The 15,182-nt window shown below is 41.4% G+C and overlaps 1 long non-coding RNA gene across 1 annotated transcript in view; it reads right to left on the reverse strand.

Moving 5' to 3' along the window:
• Positions 1-14,864, reverse strand: part of LOC115597852 — a 47,549-nt gene extending 32,685 nt beyond the window's left edge. Inside the window, exon 1 of the long non-coding RNA XR_003987196.1 lies at positions 14,470-14,864. This is a non-coding gene — a long non-coding RNA (uncharacterized LOC115597852). The remainder of the gene's footprint in view (positions 1-14,469) is intronic.
• Between the last annotated feature and the right edge of the window lie 318 nt (positions 14,865-15,182).

A 15,182-nucleotide genomic window follows, 5' to 3' on the forward strand; every position in this document is an offset into this window, starting at 1 on the left:
GTGAAAGTGTAAACACAAAAGAGAGGGGCTGAGTGCTTAGCACTGACCGATGGGGAATAACTGGGAGTAATGAGATTAAACTGAACAAAGAAAAACCACTGAAGGTTGAACATCAGGAAAATATCCTGGCCGTGTCTATCAGACCATGGACTAATTTCCCACGGGAAGTGGTGGAAACTCCATTTCGAGTAATTTAAAATAGACCAGATAAATCACAAAAAAACCAGAGGTCTGGGAACAACCCATTTGGAATTGGAAAGGGCCGAACTAGATGGCTTCAAAAGATGGTTTTAGTCTCGGTTTCTCTCATTCTGAAATTACATAATATGCCTTGTTTAGGGTCTGTTAAGGCAGGACTGCCAAACCTGCAGCTGCACTGTGTTCTCATTACAGTCAGGTTGAAATGCAAATGTGGCTCCAACTGATCATTTTTCTGTGTTGTGGTAATGTTACAGCTCCAACCTGCTAGCATAACCAGAGGAGTCCCCCACGGGCCCTCCTCCTCCCCACACTACAGACCCGGCTGGGGACTGTCCTAGGATCCTTCTGCCAAAACGCTCCTTTGTTTTTGACCGATTCCTCATTATTTCCTCTACCACGTACCTTGTTGGGCTGAGCTCCCCTAGATGGCAGAGCTGAAGCAATTTAAAATGCCAAATGCTTTATGCAGCCTCGCTGTAACAGGGACTGCCATAGACAGCCCACTGATTTCTTGAGCTACTTGCTAGAAACAGCTTCTGTTGTCATGGGTCACTCCGCTGCACGTGAGACACGGTCCAACTCCACGTACAGTTAATGCAGTTAGGATTTGGCCCCAAAAGGATATTGTTTCACATGAGCAATTCAAGTTTCCAGTTCTCAAAAACAGCAGGCCAAGAAAACAACTCACTTAGCAAATCCCCGTGGTCCAGCTGCCCTGACTTTTCAAAAAACATCAGCCTTGATACAGTTGTGAAAAAAGAAGCAATGAACGTGATGAGGCAAGTTCAGAGAAGCTGCACGTGACCCACCTTCCTGTCCACTTACACTTTTCAAGCCTTCTGTTACATAACACCACAGGTTATCCCATTAGCAGCATTAGTCCACATGGTTTTCCTTTCTGTCCGCACACAGATGTTTTTACTGCTAATTGAATTCTACTGCAATGCTTAAGTTGAAGTCTTTCCATGTTGAAGTGCTGAAGAAAGGTGAACCCAAACTGGGTCACATTTTGAGGATTTTATTGGAAATCACACAGACAACCTTCTGTAAGTTTAAAGCTCTGATAAAAAGTGTTTCAAGTATGTTACTTCCAGAATTGTTTCCATTTTCTACAGTTTGCAGAAGAGGACAACAGGTCAGGGGCTTTATTTGTGTGTCATTTCTTTTTCAGCTCAGCAGCTCCCTGTGCTGTGTTGCAGTTCTCAGCTGGCAAAAGACTTCATTTTCTTTGAACTGTTGTTGGATTGGCATGAAATGCCTGAGAATTTCCCATCTTCAAGGCAGAGACAAAGCAAATAAACTGATAGTGGCTGTAGTAGATATTCAGAGGGGAAAAGGAAATTATTTGGGAAGCAAGAAGATTGATCTGAATTACTTCAAGAGTCCCTTTTTCTTACATGTCTGAATATGTAAATTTAGGTAACTAATACAATTCAAATCAAAATCTGTGAGTATAGCATAGCAAAAAAAAAAAAAAAAATTATTTTGCCTTGGTTGGTTAAGTTATCAGTCCAGAATCAGGCTAGCCTTCTTAACTCTGAATTTGTACAGCTTTACAGTTTTTTCCTGAGGAATTTTCTTCTTATATAATAGTTATTCTGCATGCACCCAGGCTTTTATTAATGATTTCCTTATTACTTCTATTTCTTATACTTTCTATTATTTTAATCTCTTTTTTTGCTAGTAGTTTTACCATTTTTAATTTGTTACTCATCTCTGATTGTCTCCAGAACATTTAATATTTACTTTACCTATTTTGTGAGTTTTTGCTTCCTTGCTTTATCTTTCTTATCTTTCTAATCACTGTACATCTTTTTTGATTTTCCACAGTATGGCTTCACAGTATCAAATACTCATGTTGCAAAATTTCCCCTCATATAAAGATCAACAATAAGTTAGCTGGGAGTCATCCGTATTTCATTACATTTGGCACTGAGAAGTGCAGCTTTTAAAGAGCCTCCACCCTACATCTGCATCTCATCACTGATCCATTTAAATGCACTAATCTAGTCAAACAGCAAATGTTTCCCATTACAACCTGTCTCTAAGTGACATCTATGTGCTAGTTTAGGAATAGAACTTCATGAGAGAACTACTCTGGAGGTAAAACAGGAAAAGATATTCTCTGGTTCAGTGCTAAACACTGCATGCTTTTAGTCTGAAATAAGTATGGAGCCATGTACTTCCATCCAGTTATACAGTCAGTAAAATAAATATTGTGTCAGTCAGTGAATACAGATTCTGTAATTATGGGTTATATGTATGACCAGTTAGATGACTAGAAATTGGCTCCCAGGGATTTCTCCACAGAAAATGAAAATTACAAAAAACCTCTGAAGTTCATAAAGAACATAGGGTAGGGTATCTAACACATTACTAATATCCCTAAGGCCCTCAGGTCTTTATAGTGGAGATCATATCACTGTAGCTTTGTGAAAGCAGTAATGAAGCCTGATGTGCCCATGGGCTAGTACAAGACTGTGTGAGATGGCTTGCTTGTTTGACTTCCTTGTCATAGTTATACTACCAGAAATCCTGTTTATCAGGATGTAGTGTCTTTAAAAAAAAGAAATTGTGGGGTTTGCAGGTCCTGTGACACAGGAGCATTTTAATGCCAACCTCACAGAAAGATGCAAAAGGGGATTCTTACAATCAAGAAGGAAAATACCCAGTATATTCAACAGTATATTATCCAGTACAGATTATCTTTCAGTCCTCATGCTGCTTTCATGCATGTTGGCTGTCAGTAGGCTGCAGGACTCTTGCCCACCACTGCTCCATTCCAGTGGCTGTCACAGAAGAACTGAAGGGGTTTATAAATGAGAGAGTGTGCAGCTGTAATTTTGGTACCAGGAACCCATGGGAGTCTGTTTCTTCACATCAAAGGCAAGTAAATAAAGGATAACATACAGTCAGAGATGCACAGGCTTTGGAGCTCTTTGCAGGAGCTGCTACCAAGTGATCCACAGAGGCTGTACCCAGCTGCTTACACTTTCTGGCACCTTTTGAAATATTACAGTTTCTCCTGAAGGCCTTTTTCAGTACCAAATTGTTTTCGTATGTATTAGACGGGTCTCTGAATCTTAGTTTCTGCAGTGCTAGCACTCACAAAATTAAGTCTACTTTTGATTATAGTGGCAGCTCCTTTCCAAAACTCCTTTTCTTAGTCTTTAGTCCACAACAGTGGTCAATGGCACCTTAGACCTCTGGTGTACCTTCCCATATACTCAACCTTAAGGACATACTCATAAAACCCTAAATTGCATTTGTTCTCTGGATTAATATCCCAGCTGTGATAAATGTGGCAGTTCTTGGATAACAAAGTTATTGTTTCATGCTGTTTGCTGGCAGCATCAGGAGAGTAATTGCAGTGGTCCCAGTTCAGTCACACACCGAAGGCCATTTTACAGCAACAAGGACTGAAAAATAAACTGCTGAAGGGTCTCTCAGTTCCATGAAATGGACACATCTCCAACTATTACCTTGTCCAGCAGTGAACAGGGTGATTTAGTCACTCCTTGCTAGAGAATAATTTAGAGAATACCTGTATCGAAAAGCTTTCTATGATGTTGACATAGAGAACAGACCTCCAGTGAACAAAAAACCTAATCTAATCTAATCCTGCTAGAGTGCATACTGTGAAAAGGCAAGATTTGAATTAAGTTTCAATGCATTTGGTACATAGTACATGATGCTTAACTCTTCATCTCAAGAGAGGTCAATTATATAATGTCTTAATATTTTATCTTTCTCTGGACTTACACACAAGCCAGTTGTGAAAGATCGTCTAATAATTTCTTATGGCAGTAGACATGACTGCTCAATTCTTTATTTTCTTTATTACTATTAAATGGATCAAACTTCTATGTCAGTAAAAATTAAATGCAGTAGGCGTATTGTTTCCAGAGTCACGACTATTCCTGGTATACTCCATGACAGACTAATAAGTTTTCTAACACGATGAATGAAACCAAACTGAAAATCAAGCATTAACTTTAACAGAAGCTTTCAAAATACAAGTCCTGGTCCCATGCTCAGAGCAGAAAATCCTTCCTTACTAAAAGCAAATCTCCAGTAATACAGATCCTGTAGCACAGTCACATTGTTGCTCTCACCCTGCAAAATGGCATGGCAATATATAAAGTGAGAAGCCAAAATAATAATAGGAAATAACAAATTAACATAATTTAAATGTCTCAGCTGATATACTCAGTTCTAACAGCAATGCTACCAGGAGAAAAATCCCCCTACACACTTGGTTGAAAGCCTTACTGTTAACTCATGCATGTCATACTTATTTCTTAATACAGAAATAATTAATATTTGTATACGTGGGGTTATATATAGCAGAATTACAGAGCTTCCCCCCTGCTAGTCATCAAAGGGATGCTGTTTTATACACAGGAATAAAGTGTTATGTTTATTGTACTTCTCACAATATAAGGCTCTACAAAAAGGAAATGGACTAGTATTATATCACTACAATTACAGTAATCTGGGCTCTCCCAGAAGTCAGTGAAGTAATAAACCTAAGAAACTGATGCAAGCCACCTTAAAGAGTGGTGTGAACACATCTGGTCAGCTTCTCTGTATCTTCATGGACTACTGAGAGAGCCTAGCTAATTAGCTTAATCAAATTAATAATTCATAGATGGGTAAAATCAGATGTCATGAATGCCATCCTCAGTACCTAGTGGTCTTGGAGAGCACAAGCCAGGCAGAAAATTTCCTTTGCCTCAGAGTGTTAGGGGGTTGTATTATCAGACTCCCTGTTTGCTCAGAAGGAGTTTTATTGCAGACAGATCTGTAAGGATTTGCTTGCACCTGCAGTTAGCTACAGTGGCCATGGTGGACCACCTTTATTTGCAACAAGAGACCCTTAATCTTATCTTCACAGTGAGCTAATGTGCATCAGATATTCATATTTTTAAAAGAGAGTACCCAGCATACACTATGCTAATCCATTAATGTTTTCAGTATTTCAGCAGTGCTCCTGCTCTGAATTGGAACCAAAAGAAAGGCTTTTCATTAAAAGCCAGAAAGAGAAAGGGAGTATGAGATCCATTTAATTAAGACACTTCCAGTCAATATGCTAAGGAACGTTTAGATTCTGCACCTTATGCATTGTCAATGGAAAGCAGAGCAGAGACTGAAAAAGCTTGGAGGAAGCTAATGTAAAATGAGTAAAGACTCCAAGCCTAGACCATAGATGACAAGACTAAGGTTCTGGCATTTATGAGAGAATAAAAAAATTATTTAGCTACTAAGTGGACCCCTTGTCTGTTGAAGAGTGGCAAGAGGGCTGGAGCAGCCATCTTATGAAGACAGAGTGAGATGTTCAGGTTGTTCAGCCTAGAGAAAAGGCGGCTCTGGAGACACCTTAGAGCACCTTCCAGTATCTGAAGGGGTGCTATAAGAAAGCTGGCAAGGGACTTTTTGCAAGGACATGGGGTGATAGGACCAGGGCTAATGGCTTTAAATTGGAAGAGGGTAGATTTAGATTAGATATTAAGAAGAAATTTTTCACTATGAGGGTGGTGAGACACTGGCACAGGCTGCCCAGGGAAGCTATGGATGACCCCTTCCTGGAAGAGTTCAAGGACAGGACAAGAGGGAGATCTAGCCCCATGCAGGGCTGTTGGAACTAGAAAATTTTTAAGGTCCCTTTCAACCTAAACCATTCTATGACTTTATGATTCTAAGTGAGCTCTGATACAGTTTAAGAGCAGCCTGCCAGTCTGCTCTGCCTCAAGTGCCAGATTTGACAGTGATAAGGTGTTCCAACAACACTGCTGCAGAGGATGCTGTGAGGAGTGACTGGTATCACAGACCAGCAAAATCACCTTGCCCAGAAGTGCCAGTGTCCATAAAACTGTTTGGGTTGTAAAAGACCTTTAAGATCATGAAGTCCAACAAGTCCCAGTAGCAGGTATAACCTCAGGCTAAGTCAGTTGTTTCTCTACCTTCCCTCAGTGCAGAGTAGCATAAAGGCAGGGCAACCCAGCAGTCTGTGAAATAACCATTTGGCTCCAGCTGTAGCTAAAGATGTTTGAGGTAGCTCTCTTCAAGAGACACTAATGGAGACAGTCCTTTCCCAGTGATCCAAGCAGCATGCCTCACTCTCTGCCCTCCCTGTTTTTGTAAGAACAATATTGTCATGATCAAAAAGAGCACAATCCACCAAGCTGGAATCAGAAAACATCCTGCAGGAGGAAAAAACAGAAGATGACTGCTGCAGTGTTTCCACTTGCTTCATCCTCTTTGTTAAAGCAACCAACAATTGGAAGGGGACTTGAGCTCTACACAGCTGTTATTTACCTCTGTTTTGAAATACAGAAAGTTGTGGTAATCTGTTTATTTTTCTTTAACTCTTTTGTGGTTGGGAAGTTATCCCGCAGTCCAAAAGGCAATATGACTACATTTTGAGAAAACTGTTGTGCTGTTACTGTTTTAACAACTGTTTCTTTGTAAAAGAAAAGCAATAAACAGGGGAGAGCAGATTAGATGAACACAGAAGCTATAAACTAAGACAAAAAATCTTAGTAAACAGTGAAGCTGGACAAACTATGACTGCTGGAAAGCTTTGCTTTTTCTCTGGCTTTCATTAAGATTTCTCTAAAACTTAAGGATGTCTCAAAAAAAGGAGCTTGGTGCATTACACCTAGAACAGAACCTGGCTCTCCTGCAGCTGGTTCTAAAGCTCTGGGAATGAGAAGAGCAAAGAGGAATATAGCATATCAAGGAGGAAAGTGTTCCTTTTAGGGTTCTTTTTTATATTAATCAGTTGCAGTTATTAAGGCACCTTGATAGCAGGTGTATAGTACTTGTGGCCCTCATGTCACGCAGTTGCATAGTCCCATCTGATCAAAGGGAATGATTACTCTTGCTGTATCAAAAAAAGTTTAATCCCTATCCTTTGAGGAAAAATGCTTTGTGTTACTGCGCTCAGAATTTGTTCTGTATTTTGCTTAGGGTTTAAGGACTGCCTTGAGAATTAAATTAACTTGGACTATTTCCCCTTGCCTCCCTTGTAAAGCTTTGGTCTAACCCTGCAAATGACCTTTGTGTGGACATACTTTACATCCACATGGAGCCATTTGGAGTCTGGTGCCTGTGAAACAGCACAATACTGCAGCAAAAAGTTCAAGTATATCTCATGAGTTAAAATATTTGGCCGCTGCTTTCTTCTGGGAAAGCAGTTCTGAAATCAGCATCTGAGGATGTCTCAGCAAAAGACTGGACTGAAAATATTCTGTAAACGTGGCTTTGTTCCTCATCTCATTACTTTCATTTTGACTTCTCCCAGAATTAAGATATTGCAGATCTGATTTCTGGATTGATTTTTGTCTAGATTTGCAATTCTTAGACTGCTGTTGAAAAGAGAAAAACAGGTGGAGGGTGCTAACAATTAATTTAATCCCACTAGAAATATGTTATATTCAAATGCTTTATTCAGTCTATTCCAAAGCATGTTTCTTTTTTATATACTACCATTTTCATAGTCAGACAACATAGCCTGTTTACAGAAAATTAATGAGCATTCATGTTTGTTATTAGTAGTAATTTACATGACTGGATTTCTACATTGGTTTTTTTTTTGTACTGGCAGATGAACCACTTTGAACCTGACCCAACTGCACATACCCCTAATTTCCACAGTTGTCTCTCTCAGTCCCTAAAACTGGAACAGAATCCTTCTTTAGATAGTATCTCTAACTTTGATCAGCCAGCATCTTCTGTAGCATTTGAAATTTGTTCAAAAGGTTTGTAAATCACTGAAAAAGAATGAATTCAATATTTTATTCTCCTTGAAAGAAGCATTCATATACAATCCTTTCTCTGGAAGCAGTATTGTAGCTTGCTATGGAATTTATAATACTTCTGCTATAATATCACTCCAGGAAGCTATGGTGACAGTTTAGCTCTTAAAACACCACACATAATCCTAATCCAACCTCTTCTGGAAAATTCATACCATACAGACATAAATAGAAAGCAGCTTGCCTCACAGGGTTTTTTGGGGGGGTCATGTTTTCCTGGATACTGTCTCCCCGTTTTTTATCTCACTTTTTAAAAGCCACAGCAGGAAGATGGGTGGTGGGAAAGCAGTGGGAAGAAAAGAAAAAAAAAAAAAAAAAAGAAAAGAAAAGAAGAAAAGGGAAAGGACAGAACAGTGTAATATCACTTTCAGAGCCTAGTCCCCATAAACACTAATCAGCTTACTGGTTTAGAGACCTTCTGGCCTTTGGATGGCTCCTGCTGTCCCAGAGAGCATCTCTTGTGTCTCTTCAGTGAAAAGAGAGCTGAGCAGTGGTCGGTCAGCATAAGTAGCAGCACATGGAGTCAGGTTTAGAAGGCAGCAAGAGATGAGTACCTGGTTTCTGCAGGGTATCTGGTAGGGAGGCTCTGATGAGCTCAAAGTGAAGTAAAAGCTCTTTGGATGAGGTAGGCAAAAAAGAAACGGATGCATTGCCTTTGGGTGGAGCATGTCATTGTTGGAATGAGGGAGGGTTCCAAAATCAGTATATTCATATGACAAAAATACATCATTTTTACCCTTGAGATTTTTCTTAATGCCTGAAAGCTACCTTAATCCAGCTCCAGCTATAGAGGAAGATCTGTTAAATGGCAGGGCTCAGGAGAAAGGTGTCACACTTGTCCATCTAGAGGGAAGCTGTGGATAATGAAAAGAAATTCGGGATAGGTAGCCTGAATTTTGGAGATGACTGTTAGCACCTGTGTGCTACTGAAACACCATTTTACTAAGTGGTGGATAAAGCTGCTGACTATGTGATAAAGCAAGGAGTGATAACGCTGTTGTCAATCCATCACCAACTACTTTCACCTAAATTTTCTGTTCAGTAGTCAAACTAAACGTTTTGCAAAATAGGTCTGATTTATCACCTCCCAGTCAACAACACAGAACCAGACACAGAACCAGAGTTTTTGTTTCAGTAGAGGAGCTAAGATAACCCAAATAGTAATTTCACTTTTCTCTGCCGTTCAAGCACTTAAGCTTTTCTGTCATGGCCAGTTTTAAATAGATTGGATATTTATTGTGTTGAACTGCTTTAAACATTGTGTGTGGGGGACAAGAGGGTTTCTGAGGGAAAATGATACACATCTAATGGTCCTTGCTGACTTTCTAAAACAAGTTAATATTGTTTGACCTAAAGTGAATAAACCCTCAGCAGAGCTGAGGCTGATGACTTTAGCTGTTAGACTCTGACTTCCCTAATTTAAAACAAATGAAAGTGTATATAATTTAAATGAATGCAGATGAGATGGGAGTGATACTCTTTTTCCTCTAGACCTTTACAAAATTAAGAAATCTTGCTGTAAACAGGCATGGCATTTTCAGAAACAAGTTGTTATTCCACAGTGATAGTTTCCAACAGCAAAAGATGAAAAACAAGAGTTTTGCTTTCCTTATGGCGACAGGGTGTTTCAGAGGCTTTTCATTGAGAATAATACAATTTAAAAGTAAAGTGAGTTCTGCTGGGCTCCTCCTAGCTACTATAATCCTACTTGCTTAAATTTTACAGTGCAACTCATTCCCCTGGGCTCACTGAATTATTCTTGAAATCATTTTTGTCTTTGGCTGGATGATGGTAAATTCCTGCAAGCATGAGCAATTTCATATTTCTTTACAGAGTACCAAGTTTGCTGTCAGAGTTGATATACTAATACTCTAAACACACCAAAATGTATCAAACCCCAGACTCAGAATATCAGGGATGGTTGGTGTGAACCACTGAGATTGAATGCTGTGAAAGTAGTGCATCAGCCTCACACAAACACCTCCATGTTTTTCTTAGGGAGACTATAAGCAGACACACAGAGAAGCATTAATAACACCAAAATAGGTTGTGAATTCACAAAACATCAGCAATATCTCTGTTTTGGACACTTTTCTCATGGAAGAACAACCAACTGCTCTACTTGGTCATCCTTGCTCTGAGGAAAAAGGGCCTCCTACCCAAACACAGCTTCCTTGCTTGATCAGTGATTCTGTCCAGGAGGAAGAGCCATCTCACTGTCAGCTCCTGGTTTCTCTTTGCACTTTGGACATTGTCATCCTGAGTGCATGAGGAGCAACATACTTACAGACACAGCTCTCCCTTCACACCTCAGCTTTATCTGAGAAGACTACACTGAAGAGTGGCACATCAGCCAAGACATTTGTTTTCAAGCTAGTTCCCAAAAAGCAGATGACTGCCAGAAGACAAATGGCGCATTTTTACCTAAAATACAGCAGGATAAGAACTACATGTGCTTAAGTTCACCCAAGCTATAATGTTAATCTTTGCTAGTACCCTCAAACCCACTAAGTATTTTGAGACTACGCAGTTCACTGTCTCCTATTCCAAACCATGGGCTTCAGTGTGTGCACAGATATACTCCTCTGATGTGATGGTCACGTAACACCTCTTCTTTGCAAAGACACTGCAGGCTTATGTATGCAAATGCACGGACACAGGCACACACACACAATTTTCCTCTGTCTCTAAGGAGAACAACAGCAACACCCATTCTGGATTAAAAATAAATCTCTCCCAGGTAGCACTGAAAGGCAAGACCCAGTTTCCAACCTCAGAGAAAGCTGATCCAAAATCAACTGTTCCTCTCATCTACAATCTCCATCCTGCAGCTGATACAGGACAGCCTGATTATTTCTACAGACATTTCAGGTCAGGACACTGGGGCCATTACTCACCTCGTGGGATAAGTTTTGTGGTCTTATGATGCTACTGGAAAGATGCTGAGGTGTTCTCAAAGCAGGGGGTGCTGAAGCTGTCCTGGCACAGAACAGGATATACACCCTAGAAGCTCCTACATGGAAGGAAAAGCTATCTTCCCATGCACATGGGAAGTCTAAGGAGGGTATAGGAAGAAATCCTCACAGCCTCACTGAGCACACCCGGTAGTGATCTTCACCTCATGGCCCTGGACCTGTCATGCATCAATGCAATGTCACACTCAAACTGTCTCACTGCCCCGAGTACTTGACAGCTATGGCAAGAAGGAAGATCACAGGGTAAGGCAAGAGGCTGCTTTGCCCAGCTAAGTGCTGGAGGACACACTAGTAAGCAGTGACACACTTATGGTCTTACAGAAAATCTTTCTCTCCATCTCACCTCTATTCAGGGAGCCTGATGATGCTGGCTCTGGTCTGCCTCAGTGCCCAGGCACTCACAGGAGACTCTGCTTCCCCTTTGCTCAAACCCAATACTTGCCTGCAGGTTTGCCCTGTACCTGTTCTGCACATCTTGTTATCCAGAGGCACTAATGACAATATCTCATATCTCAGATTGGAGCCTCTGCTATATATTTTTCCATGCCTGCAATACATTTTTCTTTTTGTAGCATATCAATTTTCTTTTTCATCTGAATTTTGCTCCAAATGATTAATCCTTCTCTGAATGTGTGAAGTGTAGTCCTCTTGTGTCCTGTTTTATTTCTCGTGCCTTGATGGCCAAGTTTTGCAAAGACTTCTACTTTCTGTTGCTACCTCTCTGTTCACAGGATCTCTGGACATCTCTGATCAGTGATCCTAAGCTCACCACTGTTCCCAGCTCATAAATGACACACTAATGCTCTCAAGATGCACACCTCACTAGTGTCTACTAGATGTAGTATCTTGGAAATAGCAATTAATGAAAACTATGTGTGTCATCCACTTCTAGATCTTCCATTCTGGAGAGAACCTAATGAACTGCTCTCATGCAGGGCACCTGTCAACAGGTGCAGGGAAGCTGTTAGACTGATGCCAACTGGTTCTCTGGCCGCACGCTGAAAAGTCTGTGCTCACAGGGTGTTCACAGACACTTTGAGGGAGCATATAGGATTCACTACCTCCAAAATAGAGGAGAGTCCAGAGGTGTCTGTGTTCAGCCTGATACAGGCCGTGCAAAGCAGGCTGTGATGGTCAGATCTGCGCAGGTGGGGTCTGTGGTAGGAAGTGTTATCAGAATGATAATTGCCTCAACAGCTCCTACAAGTGACAATTTCTGAGTGCCAACACCAGTTCAAACATCTACTTGCTTGAAGGCATACTTTCTCCCAGTCACTCTTCCTTTTTTCCCCAAACTCGGGTCCTGTGAGAAGGAAGAATGTACCTAAAACATATTTACTATAATAAATTTCAGTCCTCCAGTCTACCTGGTCAAATTAATTTTGAAACTAATGATTAAGCACACCTCAGCCCCTGGACTGCAAGTGCAGGCTTAGTTTTACCTACCTCAGCAATTTAAATTCAGCTGCTAGACTTCACACTAGCGTGGCTGAGATGTGCTCAAAGATGTCTGCAGTAGCTCTCCTGTGGGAATGATACTCTTTAGGACGGAGTGATAATAAACAGTAGGATGGTGCTAACACTTTAAGCTGCTGCAGCTGTCTGCTAAGTGAATGTGTCAACACCTTCAGGCTGGAAGGTGAGAAAGTGAAATTATAGTTCTGTTACTCTAATTCTGATTTTGCAACCTCTTTTATTAAATCACTTTCAAGAGTGGTTAAGGCACTCTGAGTTTTTGCTTGCATCTTAAGAATCCAAGATAACAACATATTTCTGAAAGTTTGCCTTCTCCTTTAACTTTTTCTGTTGTAACTATGACACTATATTGAGAATGAAAAATTACAGCAGCATAGCCTTACACATGGAAGTCCTAAAAACACCCCAGTGTCCCAAACAAAAACAACTGTTACAACAAAATAGAACACTGTGATTAAGAGGAAGAAAACGAAGTACACAGTTTAATAAAGATTTGCTGGTGTAAATATTCTTTTGATAATTACATAAAACCTTCTCAGAGTTAACAGTAAGATCTATTTCCTAAGTCATGCTATGAAGTAATTTGTGACTCAAGGATCACATTTTCCTCTGTGATATTTTCTGACCGTAACAGGGAGATGAAAGCTAAAGCTACTCTAATTGTTTTACAATATAAGAAAAGTAAAAATGGAAGATTTGTCATTGTGCTGATGTAGTTGTGCTGATATAAATAGAGATTTGATAGATACTTAATGATCACTCGGAGGCTACTTGTGGTTTAATCTCTCTGAGATATTGTAAAAATGTGACAGTTTTCTACAGGGATATTAGTTACGATGCTAATTTAAATTTTGAGTCAGTACTGTGGCTCTTAATTATCATTATCAATACGTGAAACTGGTTTTAAAGACATCAGAGATTTCTGACAGTGTTCTGCAGATTGACATGATGACTACATTACAGTGAGCAATATGCAGCTGAGCACACAACTACACTTCTTGGTTATGTTTGGTAAAAGCTTCTAAACAGGAAAGGTGCCCAGACTGTTCCTCTTCTCCACCTTTCAAAATTCCAAAGTGATTTTAATTCTGGTCTTTTCAATTTCTTGACAACCACAGACCAGACAACATTAAAACAGTTGGCTGAGGGACTGGATGGCAAGTAAATCTTTAACTGTTGTATAACAGTGAGAAACAACTAGGAAGCTGGACAGAACCATCTTGTAGATTGCCAGATGGAGAGCAGTATGCTTACTTAAAATATGCATATATAACCTGTGATCCAGGTCAGGTGCAGTCACAAAGTAGTCTTTCACATTAAAAATTTATGAAGAACTAATTTTTTCAGAAACTAATACAGGTTTTCAACTACATATGCCTACTGAAAGCCATGGCAGCACACAGAATTGCTGGTAAGCACCTAAGTCAGTGTTACAAGCCTCAAGTTTTGAGACCCTCTTGAACTTGCTGGTGTGACCTTTGTTGATAAGGATCAGCGTTTGGACCTCAAGACTTCTCCAGCTACTGTAGGTAAGCTTTTTCCCTGTTTTCTCTGGATATGAATCATAGATTCATAGAATTGCTCAGGCTGGAAAGACCTTCAAGATCATCTAGTCCAGCCTTGCTCTAACCCAATTATATATTGAATATTCAATCCTGATGCTGATGTGAGTAGCTGATGGATAACCAGGCCAGTCATCTCTTTTCAGAAACCACTTAGAGTAGCATAGTAAAAAACCCACAACCCATAACATCACCATTGTTTTGAGAGCACAAACAAGATATGACCTTTCATGTCACACAAGACCTTTACCACTTCTTACAAATGCTTTCTCTTCCTTTCCTTTCAGATAAATGTTACTTGTCAAGCTCCTATACTGAAAATAACCATTTTAGAAAAGGGGAAAAAACCTAAATTGCACATTCCAATAAAGACTGATGAAGCAAAGAAAAACATTTCCGTTTACCACCTTCACTGAGACAACAAAACTAACCTACCCACATGCCGAGGTGGGGCCTCAGGATTTCAGCCTGGCCCCGTCCCAGATCCTTCCAGGGCCTCACGAGGCCAGGTGGTGCAGGTGAAAGACAGGAGCAGTAAATTTTGAGTTTGAGCGGAAAGTGAGATTATTTCTCCGTGGCCCTCACACGCTCTCCCCCCCTCCCCAATCCCGAAAAGGCCAACGCCTGCCGCCTCAGGGCGTGCTGCCGGGCGGAGGCCTCCGGCGGGGTACGGGCCCCGCGGGGCTCCTCGGCCGCAGGGCGGGTGCCCTGGAAAGCAGCCGGGAGCCAGTTCCTGCCCTCGTGGTGTCGTCTGAAGAGGCGGGTGGATTTTTGGAGGGAACAGAAACCGCCAGCCTGGAGGCGGGTGAAGGGGACTGGGACGGATTCCCCGCCGGCCCCAGCACTGGGAGCTGCTAGCGCCAGGAGGGTCTCATCGCAGCCACGGGGCTGAGGGGCTCGAGCCCCGCGGGCCGCTGAGTAAGAGGGGATCAGAGCGCCAGGACCCGCCGCGGTCTCGGCCGGGCTGGCGGGGGTGGCCTCCCCCACTCCTGTAGGGGCGGGGGCAGCCGTGAAGCGCTGGTGCGGACGGTCGGGCCTTCTCGGGGCGGCGGGCTAACAGAACGGGGGAAAAGGGGAGCCGTGCTTGGCCGCGGAGACCGCGGACAACAAGGAGGTCTAGCACAGGGCCAGTTACAGCGGTCGCCGGC

The sequence above is a fragment of the Calypte anna genome, chromosome 2 (assembly GCF_003957555.1).
Source record: "Calypte anna isolate BGI_N300 chromosome 2, bCalAnn1_v1.p, whole genome shotgun sequence".
NCBI lineage: Eukaryota > Metazoa > Chordata > Aves > Apodiformes > Trochilidae > Calypte > Calypte anna.